This window comes from Canis lupus, chromosome 16 (genome assembly GCF_011100685.1).
Source record: "Canis lupus familiaris isolate Mischka breed German Shepherd chromosome 16, alternate assembly UU_Cfam_GSD_1.0, whole genome shotgun sequence".
Classification (NCBI taxonomy): Eukaryota; Metazoa; Chordata; class Mammalia; order Carnivora; family Canidae; genus Canis; species Canis lupus.
In genome coordinates this window covers 44,886,281-44,903,036 of record NC_049237.1, presented here as the reverse complement: position 1 = coordinate 44,903,036, position 16,756 = coordinate 44,886,281, and the positions used below count along the sequence as shown (strand labels likewise).

Genomic DNA, 16,756 nt, shown 5'->3' with positions numbered 1-16,756 from the left:
TCTTTCCTGTCAGCTGTGAACACCCCGAGATAATTGCATCTTCAGATATTCCTTTGAACTATTATCTCCCTCATGTTTCCATCCTTATTTCTGCTTCCTTTTACAGTCAAACTTTTGGAAAGCATGCTCTATGCTTTTTGCTTTCTTTATTTTTTTTAAAGATTTATTTGTTTTTAGAGAGAGAGAGCACACATATACAAATGGAAGAAGGGCCAGGGGGAGAAGGAGAGAGAATCCTCAAGCAGACTCCACACTGAGTGTGGAGCCTGATGTGGGGCTAGATCCCAGGATCCTAGATCTTGACCTGAGCCAATCAAGAGCTCACCACTTTACCAACTGAGTCACCCAAGCACCCTTCCTCTGTGCTTTCTATTTCTATTTCCTCTGAACCCATTTACAACTCCGCCCATGGAAAGAGATTTCTAGTAAAATCACCATATAACTTCCAATATAGCCAAACCAATAGACACTTCCTTCCCTTGAGTTTACTGCTCTACAGTACTCTTGGTCACATTGACCTTTCTCTTATTAGTTTTTATTTTATTATTAAAAGTAATACATAGTCATTACATACAACTTAGAAAATAGAAAAGGGGACGCCTGGGTGGCTCAATGGTTGAGCATCTGCCTTTGGCTCAGGGCGTGATTCTGGAGTCCCAGGATCGAGTACCACATCAGGCTCCCTGAGAGGAGCCTGCTTCTCCCTCTGTCTCTGCCTCTCTGTGTCTCTCATGAATGAATAAATAAAATCTTTAAAAAAAAAAAAAAAGAAAATAGAAAAGGCATAGGAAGGAAAAGGGAAATGCAATCCCTAAATCTACCAAATTGAGCTCTTATTAAACTTAGGATATATTCTCTCAACTTTTTGCTCAGAATATGTTATTTGCATAACAGTGTATATATATATATATGTTATTTTGATACACGTGCATGTATATATGTATTTGCATAACTGTATATATGTATACACACATATGTACCCATATAGGTATATATACACATGAGTATGCACACACATATACATGTATGTGCTCTCAAACATACATGTGCACACATATGTATACACATACACACATATATGTATATATGCCTCAAACTTAACATTTTCAAACAATTTTCCAGAAAATTGGTTATTTAAAAATTTCCTATCTCAATCAATGAATAGTATCATTACCTAACCAAATGATAAAGCCAAAAGCCCATGTGACATGTTCACCTTTTCCCTCTCCCTCACCTCCTGCAGTTAGTGAGTCATGGAGTCTTTAGAATTCTACTCTAACACTTTAGCCACTTACCTCTCCCATCTTAGCATCATCGCTTTAGGTTAGGATTTCACCCTGTATGCCTGAATTATTGCATGAACCACCTAATTAATATCCTTGCCTGTCTTTTAAACTATTATTCAGAATGCTGTCAGAATGATTGCTATAAAATACTTAGAAAATACTTGCCCAATCATGTCATTCACATATATAAAAATCCTTTGACACTTCTTCAGACCCAGATGAATAAAGTTCAGATTCCTTAGCCTAGGACTCATGGCTTTTGTGTGTCTTTCAGAAGCATCCCTTCCCATCCCTAGTTTCATTTGTTCCTTTTCTCCAAATTTCTCTGGTCTGGAAACAGTGAATCATCCTTTCTCTTTCCTTTAAAACTTTCTTCCTTCTCTTCTCTTTTCCCCTTTCGTGTCTAACTAACTTGTACAACATGGTTCAAAATTATGAGCACCGCTTCTTTAAAGAAGCCCTCTTTTACCTTTTAATCTAATTAAGAAATGTCTTCTTGGTGCTTCCAAATTCTACCACTTGAAGACAGCTATCCTACACTGAAATGATGATTTGCTTTGCTGCTGCTTCCACTAACATATATGCATCTTCAGAGTTGAGACAATATATTGTCTCAGAGTTGAGACAATATATTACTTGACTTTGTATTCCTAGACCTTATCTAGTGCTTGGCAAAAGATGGGCTGGCAATTTTAAAGAAATGGTTTTCCTTTTTTTTTTTTTTGAAAGATCTTATTTATATATTCACGAAAGATATAGAGAGAGGCAGAGACATAGGCAGAGGGAGAAGCAGGCTCCCTGTGGAGAGCCTGATGCGGGACTCGATCCCAGGACCCCGGGATCATGGCCTGAGCCGAAGGCAGACATTCAACCACGGAGCCACCCAGGTGTCTGTCTCCAGAACATTTTAAAAACGTGTACCCCTGGTTTCTGGATTTTCTCCCTCCTAAATTCTAATATTCTTATAAACTTGGTGTCAGGCATGAGTGTTAAATACACACACTTCCAAGTGGTCATAATACCTTCCATCCCTCTGAAGTGACTACTGTGAATTTAATGTGGCTTTTATTTTCCAAAAAACGTAGGCTCAGATGGTTCAAGTTTCAGTGCCTTTCTTGAATCACAGAGCTAGTTAATGACAAAAGCAACATGAGAACCTCTGTCTCCTGCTATTGGCAAAATGCTTCTATTACATGTGCCAGTTTCTTAATCTGTTCCCAAAATGACCTCATCAGGAGGAATCTGGTGTCCCACCTGTCAGTAGTCTGCAGTGCTTTCCAGGACGGTGGTTTTCCTGTGAGCTGTCACCTGGCCTGGGCTGGTGGCCCAAAGGTGTGGCTCCATGAAGCTGGTAGGCTTTGGGTCCTGTACAAAGACAAGTCCAAAGCAGTGCTGCTTAAGACAGTGGATGACATGTCCTCCTTCAGCTTCTTCCAGAGGTCCAGTGTTTAGGAGTCCATGACCTTCACAAGTCAACCGATTGTGGAGCACTCAGAGAAAGGCCCAGAGCTTCTGTCAAAGCACATCTGTGCCACATCTTTGTACAACATGACAGTCTTGCAGGAATGGTCATAATGGACAGTGAATATCCATTCTGGGTGGCCTTTGCCTTGCCGGAGAAGGTACTGGATGAATTCTCCAAGCAGGTTGACAAGATAGAGTGGCCAATCAGATCCCCTGTACCATCCACTGTGTCTCCCTAGATGGCCACCTCAGGAGATACCAGAACCTCAGAGAAGCTGACACCAGGCCTAAAGTGCAGACTGAGTTGGATGCGATCAAAATCATTCTGCACAACACCATGGAGCCTCTGTTGGAGTTGGGGGAGAAGCTAGATGGCCTGGTATCCAAATCCAAAGTGCTGGGAACACAGTCTAAGGCCCCAAACAGAACTGGTGCAGTGCAATCATGTGAAGGCAGGTGGCGGAGGCCCCTGAACTGAAATGTCATGATCATTCATATCAGAACTGCCTCTCCTGGGGAAGCAGAGTGACCGTGGAGAGATCCTCATGGGGTCACTCTCATTTTTCACGTTGGACCTCCTGGGAGGGACTGGAGCAGTCGTGAAAGGAACTTGGGGCTGGGGAACATACAAATGTCCAAGTTTGGTAATTTTTGAAAAGATCGTTTGGGACCCCCAAAGGTGTAATTTGGGTCAAATGAAACCATAAACTGAGCAACTCACATAAAACAAAACAAAACAATCTCTTCAGATCTGAAGAGTCTAGAGGAACCGTTACTGCAACTCTTGTGGCCAAGCAGGTCTAAGGACAATCATGACATCCTTCTACCAGGCGAACTGTCCTGCATCTCCTACCCCGTGGTGGGAGTGGTAAGTGTCATCCAGGATTGCAGGCTGTGTCACCTTTCTTTCTCCATAGGAAGCAAGCGACACATATGTGCAGAGAAAGGTGCTGGGGAGGGCATGCCCTTGTAAAAGGAGAGGGCAGAAGGGATGTAGACACTTGGAAACTAAGTGGTCAGACTACATTGGGTCTGGGATAAAAGGCATTTAGAAATAGCTTAGTCAAGTGCTGCAAATAAAGGACAACTGTAGAGTCAGTAGGAAGAGTGGAAGACAGCAGCTGCGTTTGATGCCATTACTTGGGCTCCAGAATTGAAACCTCACACTAGACGCTTCCTCCCCACCCCACCCCAGATTCACTAATCCGTATACACACACCATAGAAAATGTCTTTACTTTGGGCTAAAAAATTAATAAAGCAGTAAGTGACTGCATAGAGGGGTAAGTTCTAGAGTTGGCTCTCATAATCTTGGAAAACAACAGATGGCTGAAAGTTTGCTTATCCTGCTTACAAACCGCATGAAGTAGGGTGGCAAAGCTGTCATTTGATTTTTGGGAGTTTGTTTTGAACAACTTGGATTCAATTCAAATGGAGTTTCAAGTTGTGTGGATTTGCAAGTATATTACTGGACTTTTTCCTCATTATTTTAGCATCAGGATAGGCAGCTCCTGAATTCTTTGGAATGATCACATCTGAGATTATGCAGCAGAGCAGACTCTGAGGCGACACATGATGGCCTTTTCTGCAGTCCTCCTCCACTGCTCCGGTTTAATCAAGTCTCATTGTTTTGTTTTTTTTGTTTTTGTTTTTGTTTTTCCTGGTGACCCTGTTGATTTTCTCCTTCACTATCAATCTTCCAGAATACCATTTTCCAAACGTGCTGCCTGAGAAGAAGAAGGACTTGTGATCAACTCTTTTCCCTTCAATTGAACCATCCATTCAGATCATTCTGAGCTTTCCAGAGAGCAAATCTTGACTGTTCTCAAAACCCTTCAATGACTCCCTTCTATTTGTGTGATAAAGCTACCTCACACCGGTCAGAATGGCTAAAATCAACAGCACAAGACACAAAAAGTGTTGGTGAGGATGTGGAGAAAAAGGAACTGTAAGCTGGTGCAGCCACTCTGGAAGACAGTATGGAGATTCCTTAAGTTAAAAATAGAACTACTTTATGATCCAGTAATGGCACTACTGAGTATTTACCCAAAGAATACGAAAACTTCTGAATGAGTATTCAGAAGGATGCATGTGCTCCGATGTTTATTGCAGCATTATTTATAATAGCCAAACTATGGAAGCAGCCCAAGTGCCCATTGATTAATGAGTGGATAAAGACGATGTGGAATATATATATATATATACACATATACTATACACACACAGATTTTTACACACATATATATGTATATATACACACATATATACTTATACATATATGAATACTATACAGCCATATTTAAAAAATGAAATCTTACCATTTGCCACATGGATATTATGCTAAGGAAAATAAGTCAGTCAGAGAAAGACAAATACCATATACTTTCATATGTGGAATATAAGAAACAAAACAAATGAGCAAAGGAAAAAAAGAGAGAGAGAGAGAGAAACCAAGAAACAGACTCTTAACTATAGAGAACTAACTGATGGTAACCAGGGGGTAGATGTGGGAGGGGGTTGGGGGAAATGGGGGATAGGGATTAAAGATTCTATTTATCATGATGAAATAAAATAAAATAAAATAAAATAAATCCAAATCTGACTCAGCCTCAGCCTCTCCTCCTACATTATGAGCTTCTTGAATAGGGCAGAGAGGGAAGGATAATATGAAAGGACGACGGAGAAAAATAGGATTAAGACTAGGAGGAGACAAGATTACAATAAAGCCGGGAGATCTTCATATGTCACCGCTTTGGTATCTACTGGTGATTACAATTCATTTGATATACAAAATCCAATATTTATAAGGCTTACACATGTTTGCTAACACTAAGGTTATATCTGCAACCAAATGTTCCATAACACATATAAATATGTAAAATGCTCAGCTATAAGTAGGGTACGTCCATGAAAAATCGTCAGATATTATCTGAAACAGGGATCCAAAAAATTAAGTCTGTTAAAAATACCCAGAAAACCCTGCAAGGGATTCTAAAATCACTGACTTTTAATATTTGGAGAAAGAGTGAAGGAATAAAATCAGATCAAATTTAGTACAATGGACTTTAACTTCCAGAGATTCAGAATGTCTTGTCATCTGCTTACGTCCCTTATTTAAAAAGAAAGAGAAAATTTTACTTCCACTTCTCAATATTTATTTATGCAGATGAGACATGAGTCACAAGGATGTAGAGATGAACTCTGATTTATGACAACATCAGGAAAATGGCTAAAAATAAGTGTGTCTCAGGATGATTCAAAGTGCAATAAGGGAATTTCCAATGATTTGGTAACAAATGTAGCAGCCCAACTCCATTTATTTTTCCAGAAAATAGTCCCAAGGAGCATGAAAAATGACAGCTGCATAATCAGAGCAGCTAATTTTTTCCTGTGAGTTGATTCAACCTTTTGTGTCAAGAAAAGAAAGAGAGAAAAGGAAAAGAAAGAGAGGGTGTAAGTAATAGATTGAGTGTGTCTATTAACAACTTGGAAAATAAAATCTCCAATCATCTATCAGTAGCCAAATGTTAATATTCTAGACATTAAGCCTAATGGCATAGAAACAATATAGTAAGCAACAGGATGAGGCTGTGATTTCCGTGAGCTAGCTAGGTGAAAGTCACAAATGCAGAACCCTAGGATTGCAAACAGCATGAGATATCACTGAGTTCGGCCCCCTGCCCTGAGTGAGGATTGTCTCCAAAACACTGATCTCAGAAGTAGCATCCTGCCAGTTAAATGCTCCTAGCAATGGGAAGCTCACCACCTGTGTTCTAATTTCCTCAGGCTGCTGTAACAAATGGCCACACACTTAGTGATTTAAAAATTACTAATTTATTATCTCATAGTTTTGGAGGCCAGAGACATGAAGGTGTTCAGCAGGACTACACTCTCTACAGAAACTCTAGAGGAGAAGCCATTTCTTGCCTCTGCTAGTTTCTGGTGGTTGCTGGCATCCTTGGCTTGTGGCCATATCACCCCAATCTCTGCCTCTGCTTTCACATCATTACTTCCTCTCTGTGTCTCTTAAAAGGACACTTGTAATTATAGTCAGGAATCAACCAAATAATTCAAAATGGACTCCTTATCTCAAGATTTCTAAATTAATGACATCTTCAAAGACCCTTTTTCTAAATAAAGTAACAAATTCACATGTTCTGGTGATTAGGACGTGGCCCTGTCTCTTGGGGGATGGTCATTCAGCCTACTATACAACCTCCAAAAGCACTCTATTTTTGGACAGATCTTATTAGAGGTGACTTCTGTTGTTTTTAACAGTATCTACACATCTTTCCCATTTGGAAATGATTCCAAGGTCCATGAGAGGTACGGCTCTGTCTCCTACTATTGAGCTAAAATGGGGAAAGTTCTTTTCCTAGATGCTGGACTCTAGGGCAAGAGCCCTTGCATCAGCAGAGCCAGTCAGGTGTCTGTGTTCTGTGTCTGCCAAGATCCTTTTTCTGTCTTCATCCCTGATCCCATTCTTCACTCACACCCTACTTACTCCCACTTCTACGTCTCTACTCTTTTGAGACACTTCCTCAAGAATACTTTTCCTTCGTCTTCTCCTCCTTCTCCTTCTCCTTCTTTTAAGTAGGCTCCATGCCCCACGTGGAGCCCAACATGAGCCCAAGATCAAGACCTGAGCTGAGATCAAGAGTTGGATGCTTAACCAACTGAACCACCCACGAGCCCCTCTTTTCTCTTCTTTTTTTTTTTTTTTTTTTTTTTTAAAGATTTTATTTATTTATTCATGATAGTCACACAGAGAGAGACAGAGAGGCAGAGACACAGGTAGAGGGAGAAGCAGGCTCCATGCAGGGAGCCTGACGTGGGATTCGATCCCGGGTCTCCAGGATCACGCCCCGGGCCAAAGGCAGGCGCCAAACCGCTGCGCCACCCAGGGATCCCTCTTCTTTAGACCTATAAATCCTGTATTACTATGTCACCCACTGCTTCCCAAGGAACTATCACTTTTTGTATTGGGCCACATGCATTTGATTAGTCAACCGGGAACTTTAGAGTAGGCTGTCAGTTTTTTTTTCCTAAATAGATTTATCTGCAAGTCTTATCTCCCCAACAAAATTGTAGACTCCTAGAGGGTGGGCATAAGTTCTTAGTTCTTTGGTATGATGGTTCAGAGGTGGTTAATAGGTACAATAGACATTTAGTTTTTTCTATTTATGAGCAACCTGATAGTCCGTGACTTACAAACATTTGTAATTTCCTGAAACAGGACTTTTATAATTATAAATGTTACATAAGTTCTTGAAAAAAAAGTTCCTTGAATCATTCCATCTTTCAATCCTAGTGGATTTTAATTTTACCAAAATTAAGAGTTTCATGTATAATCTTTTCAAATGCAAGCATTGTGTCACTTTATATTTTTTTTAATTTATTATTTTTTAATTTAAATTCAATTTGCCAATATATAGTAAAACATCCAGTGCTCATCCCATCAAGTCACTTTAAATAAATACAAAAAAACTATGTGCATTCAAAATATTTTTTATGGGTATTGCCAAATTGTGTATTGAAAAGTTTGTAGGAACTAAGAATTTGAATTTTTAAAGGCTCTAAGTTTGGCGGGCAGGGATGAGTCACTTAACCAATGAGAAGACCCAGCCTAGCATTCACATTCCAGGGGGGCTTGGGACTTTCTGCACCTTTACAATTACACACCATGTAGCATACAGGTATTTAAGTTTTTCAGTAGAATTTCTCAGAAAAGAAGACAATGCTGTTGTTGATGATAGTAATGGAGGAAAAAATAAAGATGTCTTAAAAAGTACTGGTTTTGGTCAGAAAATGAAAGTTTTTTTTTTTTCTTTTTCTTTTTGCTTGTGAGAAAGAAAAGCAGGATGTGATAATGTGTTTACAAATCTCAAAAGCCTCCTGATGATGATGTTAAGGGTGTTCTGTCTTCAAGTGAATGGAATTTGATTTAGTGACAAGGGAGAGACATGAACACAGTATGATGTACCATGGATCACTGATAAACAATTTACTATTAAGATTAAATGGATGTATATATACACATAAAGTGTATTCTTTCCCATAATCGGCTCTTCCAGGGAGTATAGAAATTTAAGACTAAGTTGCATAGCTTTTGATGTCCATTCTGAACCCATTTATTATTATTATTATTATTATTATTATTATTATTTTAAAAGAAGATATTCTTTTTTTTAGATTTTATTATTTATTTTTCATGAGAGACAGAGAGAGGCAGAGACACAGGCTCCCTGTAGAGAGCCTGATGTGGGACTCAATCCTGGGACCTGGGATCACAACCTGAGCCGAAGGCAGATGCCCAACCGCTGAGCCACCCAGTTGTCCCCCATTTATTATTTTTAAATGTATTATTTGCATGAAATTTGTTAAAAGTCAAACAAAACTGAAACATATAACAAATAAATGTAAAGTCCTCTGATACCTCATCCATCTGAGAAAATAAATACCACCATTCTGGTGTCTCCAGATTTTGTGACATGCTTTTAATGTTAAAGAATATTTACCTAGTTTTTAAATCCACAACTTTTATGGTTTTAATTTAAAATTCTGATGAATTGGGAAAGAAATCACTTGTTTATTTTAGAATGAGGAAAGAAGAGTTAATAAGTTAAATTTCTTTTCCAGTAGATAATCAAGTATACTATTTGCTGAATAATCCTTTTACCTTCCTATTATTTTGCCATGTCACCATTACCATATGCTAAATTCCATATATGATCAGTACAACTTTGGACTTTATTTTTCTATTGTTGAGCTAGGAACAAATTTTATAATTTAGCAGTAATTTTAATATCAAGAAATACTTGCTGATTTATGAAAAGAATGATATGAAAGTGAATAAAGCAGAAAGTGAAAGTCTTCCATATAATCCTACTTCCTAAAGATCTACACTGCTTACAGCTGCCTATTCTGGAATTTTCTTCCACATAATATGCATAATGTAAATGGAATCATATTATATCCTGATGTATAACTTTTCCCACTTAGCAATTTATTGTGGGTATTTTTCAAGTCAGTACAGACAGGTACATCATATACTTTAAACTTAATATGTCATTGTATGGCTATGGCATCATTTACCCGATTTCTTATTGAAAGCACTTACCATTTTTTTTTCCCTAATTCCTAATTTGTTTTACTATTACCAAGAATTTTCAAAGTTTTTCTTTCATATATCGTTGTGTGCTATATTTTTATAGAATACATTTCTAGAGGTAAGGGTGTGTGGTACAATTTTAAATTGTGGCAGTTTTTTCATACTGTCTTCCCAAAATTTTAGTTTGTGTTTGGTAGAGCAGTGAGCAGGAACTCACTTATCTCTCCAGTGCCCTGGGCATTTTTAGGGGACAGAGAGATACAAAGATGAAGATATAAAGACAAGGATGCCTGGGTGGCTCTGTTGGTTGAGCATCTGCCTTTGAGTGGGGTCATGATTCTGGGGTCCTGGGATCCAACCCCTATCAGTGCTCCCTGCTCAGTGGGGAGCCTGCCTCTCCCTCTCTCTCTGCTCCTCCCCATTTCACTCTCCCTCTGCCTCTTTCTCTGTCCTTCGCCCCACTTGTGCTGTATCTCTCTCAAATAAATAAATGAAATCTTAAAAAAAAAAAAAAAGAGAGAAGATTTAAAGACTAAGAACAGAGCTGAGAAGAAGGTGGGTTGAAAGTTACAGCTTTCTCTCAGGTTGTATAAGAATGATAGTGTTGGGAATAGAGGTATGTTAGGTAAGAAAAATAACCAATTTAACTCTGTCTCTCCGTAGACCTCCATTTTGGAGTCATTCAAGGGAGAAGCAGAATAGTTACAATATTTATTGAGGGAGAACTTCTCTGAAAAACATTCACATAAGAATCTTTTGATTCCCCGCCCCCCCCCCAATTGTGGAGGTTTTGGTTATCTTTAAAAAAGGATTAATAGACATTAAAATAATAATGATAAATACACCAAAGGAAGAAATGACCACTTCCCTCAATGCAAAGGTAAAATGTTTTTTCCAGTATGCCTAAGTGAAAATAGTGTTCAACATAGGGAAATGCTAGATTTAACAAGGTAAAATTTATCTTATTATATAAATAAATATATAAAAATTATCTTATTTTTTGATGAGCCAATGACCATTCAACATTGTGAAATTATTTGATAGAAATATCTGAATTAAGACCCATTCAAAATTGTATTCAGCAATGACAGATTTTCTTTCTTTCTTTCTTTCTTTCTTTCTTTCTTTCTTTCTTTCTTTCTTTCTTTCTTTTTTTCTTTCTTTCTTCTTCTTTCTTCTTTAGTTCTGTATCGGTAGTTCTTGCGTTATTGTAGTTCGTGATTCTATTTCTTTCCTTCGGATGTATGGTCTTTCTTTTATTTTTTGTTCTTTTTATTTTTCTTTTCTTTTCTTTCCTTCCTTCCTTTCTTCCTTCCTCCCTTCCTTCCTTCCATTGGTTCTGGAGTGGCGGGCGCGGGGGCGGGGGCGGTGCTTGGAGTTGTTAAAATGTGTGCTATCTCCAAGGAACCTTAATCCAGATGTCCATGCTGTTAGGATGGCATTTCCTACAAACAGAAAGATTGTGAGGGACTCTGGGGCTTATTTTGTAAATTACTCCATGTAGAAATTTGCCTGTCCTGGCATCAAGCCCTGGATGGAAGCCAGAGAGAGGGTTACAGAAAGAGATTAAGGTGTCAGTGCTAGAGGCAGGAAAAGAATATTGGGCAATATATTTGCCTGGTTGTACCACACACCTCATTTCTGCCCTGATTGTGAATGTCTTAGAATGGGTGAAATGCCAATGGCTGCTCTACTATGGTGGTAGGTTTTGGAGTGGCTTAACTCCTATATTTTTCAAATGTTATGTAATGTCTCATTGTTTTTGTAACCAGTATTTTTGAATTTTTTTCTGTTAAGATGCATGCAGGTGCTAATAGCATAAGATACCTAATATACAAGATACATTAAATAAGATATAATTTCATGCATATTGAAATATATTAGTATTTTTAGAGATTAAATACTAACACCAATACCAGATAATATTGCCATTGATTGCTAGAAATTGTTTTGACAGTACAAATATTTAAAAATTAATCCAAATCCAAATGATACCTATAATACAATTAATTTTATTGGGAGGATGGATTCAGTTATCTAGATTTAGGTTATTTCTAATTCCCCATACATTATGCAATGCTAGGTAAAAAAAGGGCATAATTTTCCAACTAAGAGTATTATTTAAGTATAAAATTATTCTACCATAAGGCACACTCTTCCTTCAAGTTTATTTTGATAGCTCATTTTACAGATGTTTTAGCAAAATTATTGAAGAACTAAGATTGAAAAGCTTTCTGTATTACATATTTTAACTCTTAAAAAAACTTTGGATTTTGTTTAGGATTAAAGTTCACCTTTAGAAAGTAATAAATATAAGTAAACCTTGACCAGTTAAGGGAGACAAAATGAGTTGGTCAAAGCATTCTAGGTGTATGCTTTGCAGATAATGAGGACCTCATGGGACCGTGAGCCTGTGGTTGTAGGACAGCAACACAGGGAAAACAGACTCTCCAGTTTACTGCTTTAGAGCTAAGTGGTCCCGGAGTGGTGCTCCCCCTCCTACCTTGTTCATCCTCTTTCCTTTTCTTTCTTCCTCTCTTCTCTCTCCCTCTTTCCTTCCCTCTTCTTCTTCTGCAATGTTCTCCTCCTTCAGCCCACCCATTGGCTCCTTAGGCTAACTGCTCTTCCTCATTCAGATTACATTTAAAAGTCTGTGCCTCTGGCAAGAGTTCCCTGGTAGCTCCTGTCTGGTTTACTGGGTTCTTCCCGTCCTACATGTTCTCCTCAAAGGAGGCCTATTACATCAGGCTGAAACAATCTTTTACCTTATCTGACCCCTGACCCCCCAACCCCACTGTGATGCCTGTGTCCACCTGGTTCACCTCTTATGGTCCAGCACGAGATATTTATGACTAGTGGGAGTTGAACATTATTTTTCAAATAAACATCAAACAAATAGTAAATAAGCAACCAAACATGATTTTTTTTAAACTTAAGAATGCGAAGTAAAGCATTTGTTCATCTATTTACTCATTCAATGTTTATTAAGTGTGTGATTCCTATCTAAATATTTACATCAAGAATTGGGTAAAATTCTGTTAAAAAGAATTTTGCTTTTTTGTATAAAAAACAATGAGATTTTTGCTTTTTTCCCCCTCTTTCACTTAATCCACTTGCCCCCCAGGCCCTTACTATAAAATGCACAGGATATTTTAAATTATTCTTTTAAGCTTTTTTAAAAAAGAACTCTATTTCCTTTGTTCTATGACATAATATTTTTGTTTGACCACTGAGAACAGGTGGTGGCTGGTATTGTTAAAGAGCTTATGGCCTTATCTAAGCTGAGTATATCCTGAAGTGAGTGGTTATAAATTAAATGTCTAACAAGAAGTGACTCATATTTACATGGGTGGGAATTTGGGCTAAGAAATGTGGGAGGTAGGCAGAAAGGAAAACAATGCTGTAGGTATTTTCTTCTTAATGTGTGAGTATGGAAGCTTTTACTGCCAAGATCCCGATGATTAGTGAGTTTAAAGGGAAATGTACAAAGTTGTAAAAACACTGTGCTAAAAAAAGTCAGTGGTTTTTCTTTACTGCCTTTATTCAGCTTTGTGACTACTGAACTACTATAGCTGGTGAAGTCTAGCATTTTTTTTTTTTAAGATTTCATTTATTTATTTGTGAGACACACACAGAGAGAGAGGCAGAGACACAGGCAGAGGGAGAAGCCGGCTCCCTGTGGGGAGCCTGATGTGGGACCAGATCCCAGGACCTCAGGGTCACACCCTGAGCCAAAGGCAGATGCTCAACCATTGAGCCACCCAGGTGCCTCCAGCATTTTCATATTAGTAAGAGGTGTGTCGACAATAAATACCTTCAAAGTAAGAATGAAAATGTTAAAGACTTTCCTCTTTAGTTAGTAAATAAAACCAGAAGTGGGTCCTGGAAGCTCTATTTTACTACTCAGATTTCTCTCACAGTTGATAGCATAGTTAGCGTGACTAAATGCAATTTATAAATGGTTTTCTATAGAGTGCTCGACCCAATGAAAGGCGCATGAGACCCTCTGACATGAATTATTCAGCGCACGTACCTTAAATGGTGGATGACTTCAGGAAGAGATACCTGAGGGAGAGTTAGAAATAGCAGTGCCCTTATCTATGAGATTAAGGCAATCGAGGACAAGGTACAAATTCATCTCAAAAAATGATGTTGCGCACTAGAGTGCCTAGAGTACTATGGATCCATCAGCTAGGTGGGACCAAACAACATCTCTGAATCAAAATATCACCAAATTACTTATCTGATATTTTCTTCCAAATTCAATAGAAAATAAATGACAAAATTGTTCTTACCTGTGGAAGAAAGATGAGAAAACTAAAGTGCCTGTTGTACGTAATTCAGCCCTCAAAACCACTTTTTTTTTTCTCCAATACTACTTACCAGAAATAATCATAAGCTAAGGTGTTTTCTTTCTTTCAGAACTATCCCAGGAAACTCCATCTGCTACCCAAGTTCATGTGCTGCATGTAAGACCTTCTACAAAGAACATTGTGTGGGATGCCTGGGTGGCTCAGTGGTTGAGCATCTGCCTTTGGCTCAGGTCATAATCCCGGGGTCCTGTGATCGAGTCCCACATCGGTTTCCCTGCAGGGAGCCTGCTTCTCCCTCTGAATATGTCTCTGCCTCTCTGTGTCTCTCATGAATAAATAAAATCTTCAAACAAACAAACATATAAATCAAAGGACACCGTGTGGAAGGAGGCAGATTAGGAGCGTGATGTGAGGCAGATTAGGAGCGTGATGTGAGATGAGTTGTATGGTAGAGCAACAGGACAACCCTCACATGGCACACCGCCCACCTTTCATGGGCTTTTTCTTGTTTGTGGCCTTCTTCAAGCACTATTCTTCAAACAACACCATGGTGTCATCACAAGCGCTGCCTGAGAAGTCCATTTTCATCTTTTGTGAAAGCGTTGATGAATTATTTCCTTGAAGATTTTTGTTATCTTTTCCCTAATATATACCCTAAATATGCGTGCATGTGTTTTCATAAAGTGGAGACGCTGGATTGCTTTTCTTCTCTCCTGTGTGTGGAGGAAAACATGTCGGAACAGTAAAATAGGACAAAAGTAGCAAGTTAAAGGCAGAGGGTACTTCTTGTATTATATAGAGAATGCTGTGAAGCGGGGGTTGGGGTTGACCTAAAGGGTTTGAATTTAATGGGCACAAGCTAGAATTTATGGTTATAAATTAAGATGTCTGCTCTATGAAGGATAGTGTAGCACATACAATGTGTCATAATAGTGTAGTATCCACTAGTCGCAGTGGAAACTGAAGTGTTGACGGAATCCTTCTAAGAATCTCTCAGTTTATTCATCTACAAACTGGGAATAACAACAGTAACCTAGTAGCATCACTGTGAGAAATTAATGAGAATATCAGACGTAAACATCTGTTAAGGCAAGTAATGGTTTGTACTTCCTAAAGATTTATTTATTTGAGAGAAGAGAGAGCAAGTGCATGTGTACAAGCAGGGGGAGGAGCGGAGGGAGAGGGAGAGAGAGAATCTCAAGCAGATTCCCAGCTGAGCATGGAGCTGGACTCAGGGCTTGATCCCAAGACCCTGAGATCATGACCTGAGCTGAAATCAAGAGTCAGGCACTCAATGACTGAGCCACGCAGGCACCCCTAGTTTGTACTTGCTAAATGACAGGAATAATAAAAATAAGTATTTTTACCAAGCTCCCTAAATTAACTATGTTGGCTCTTCAGGCTTATTTCCTTGACATCAAAGGTATTTGGAAAGTTGCTCAAAAGAAGATTTAGAAGGTAATATTTTGTGGCCAATTGCAATTACACCATTTGTCTGAGGCAGATCTGAAGTCCTCTTGGTAGGTGGAACATGTTACCACTTATTTTCTTCTCCAAATGCTGGGCCTGCCTGCCCCAGATTATCCACCTGCTGCCTTCAGTTCGCTGGTTGACCACTAGAAGAGTCTTTTCTCTGGACCTTACCAGACAGGAATGACTCCGTTTGATTCTGCTTTGTGCTTATATTTGTGGTCATCATCAGGCCACTTGAACTTCACTGTTATATGACCTGTTGTTGCAGGTGACTTTGATCTGTCTTGTTCACTGCATTAACTCGGGAAAATCTGGCATTTGTATTTAGTTCATGTGCTTATGGCAATGACCCCATTGTGAACATCTGCCTATTGATTTAAAGAGTGCCTAGGAACTTAAGTAGGTGTCTAGGAACTGAAGAAAGTGTCCAATTCTCTAACTCAGTGGTTCTCAAAATGAGATTTCTGGATCTTTCTCAGACGTGTTCTTTAGGATCTGTGAGTTCTCCACAGCGTTTTTAAGCAGTGTTTGTTCATTTGTTTTGTTTTGTTTCAAATGATAGGCTAAAAAATTAATCAACTGAAGCATGTTCTGCATTATCTTGATGGCCTCTTTATAATTAAATCCATTTCTATGCCTGCTTCTGGCTTTGTTTACTAGCTTGCGAGAGCTGCTGTCATAACAAAGTACCATAGCCTGGGGACTTAAATGACAGAAATTTATCGCCTCACAGTTCTGGAGGCTAGAGGTCCAAAATCCAGGTGTTGGCAGGACTGGTTCCTTCTGTGAGGGAAGGCTGCTGTTACACAAAATGAAAGCCCAGTAAATGTTAGAGGACATGAGATTTTCCAAGTTTCAGCAATGGTAAGAAAACTTGACCCATGCTCAAGTGATCTTTGCATTGATACGAATGGGTGATACGTAGCATTTATTTATTTCCATGTATAGTTTGGTGGTAAAGTTTATGCTGAAACTAGAAGAAATTCTTTTCACCATCAGCAAGAACCGAACAAATTTCAGATATTATTTTCCTGATTGATTCCAACAATAATTGGATTGGGTTCACATTTCATGCTGATTTCAATAATCTCATCACAGTTTTCTTCTTCT

The 16,756-nt window shown here is 38.6% G+C and overlaps 1 pseudogene; it reads left to right on the top strand.

Moving 5' to 3' along the window:
- The first annotated feature begins 2,435 nt into the window (after window positions 1-2,435).
- Window positions 2,436-3,228, top strand: LOC100682827 (annotated as a pseudogene).
- Window positions 3,229-16,756: the final 13,528 nt, after the last annotated feature.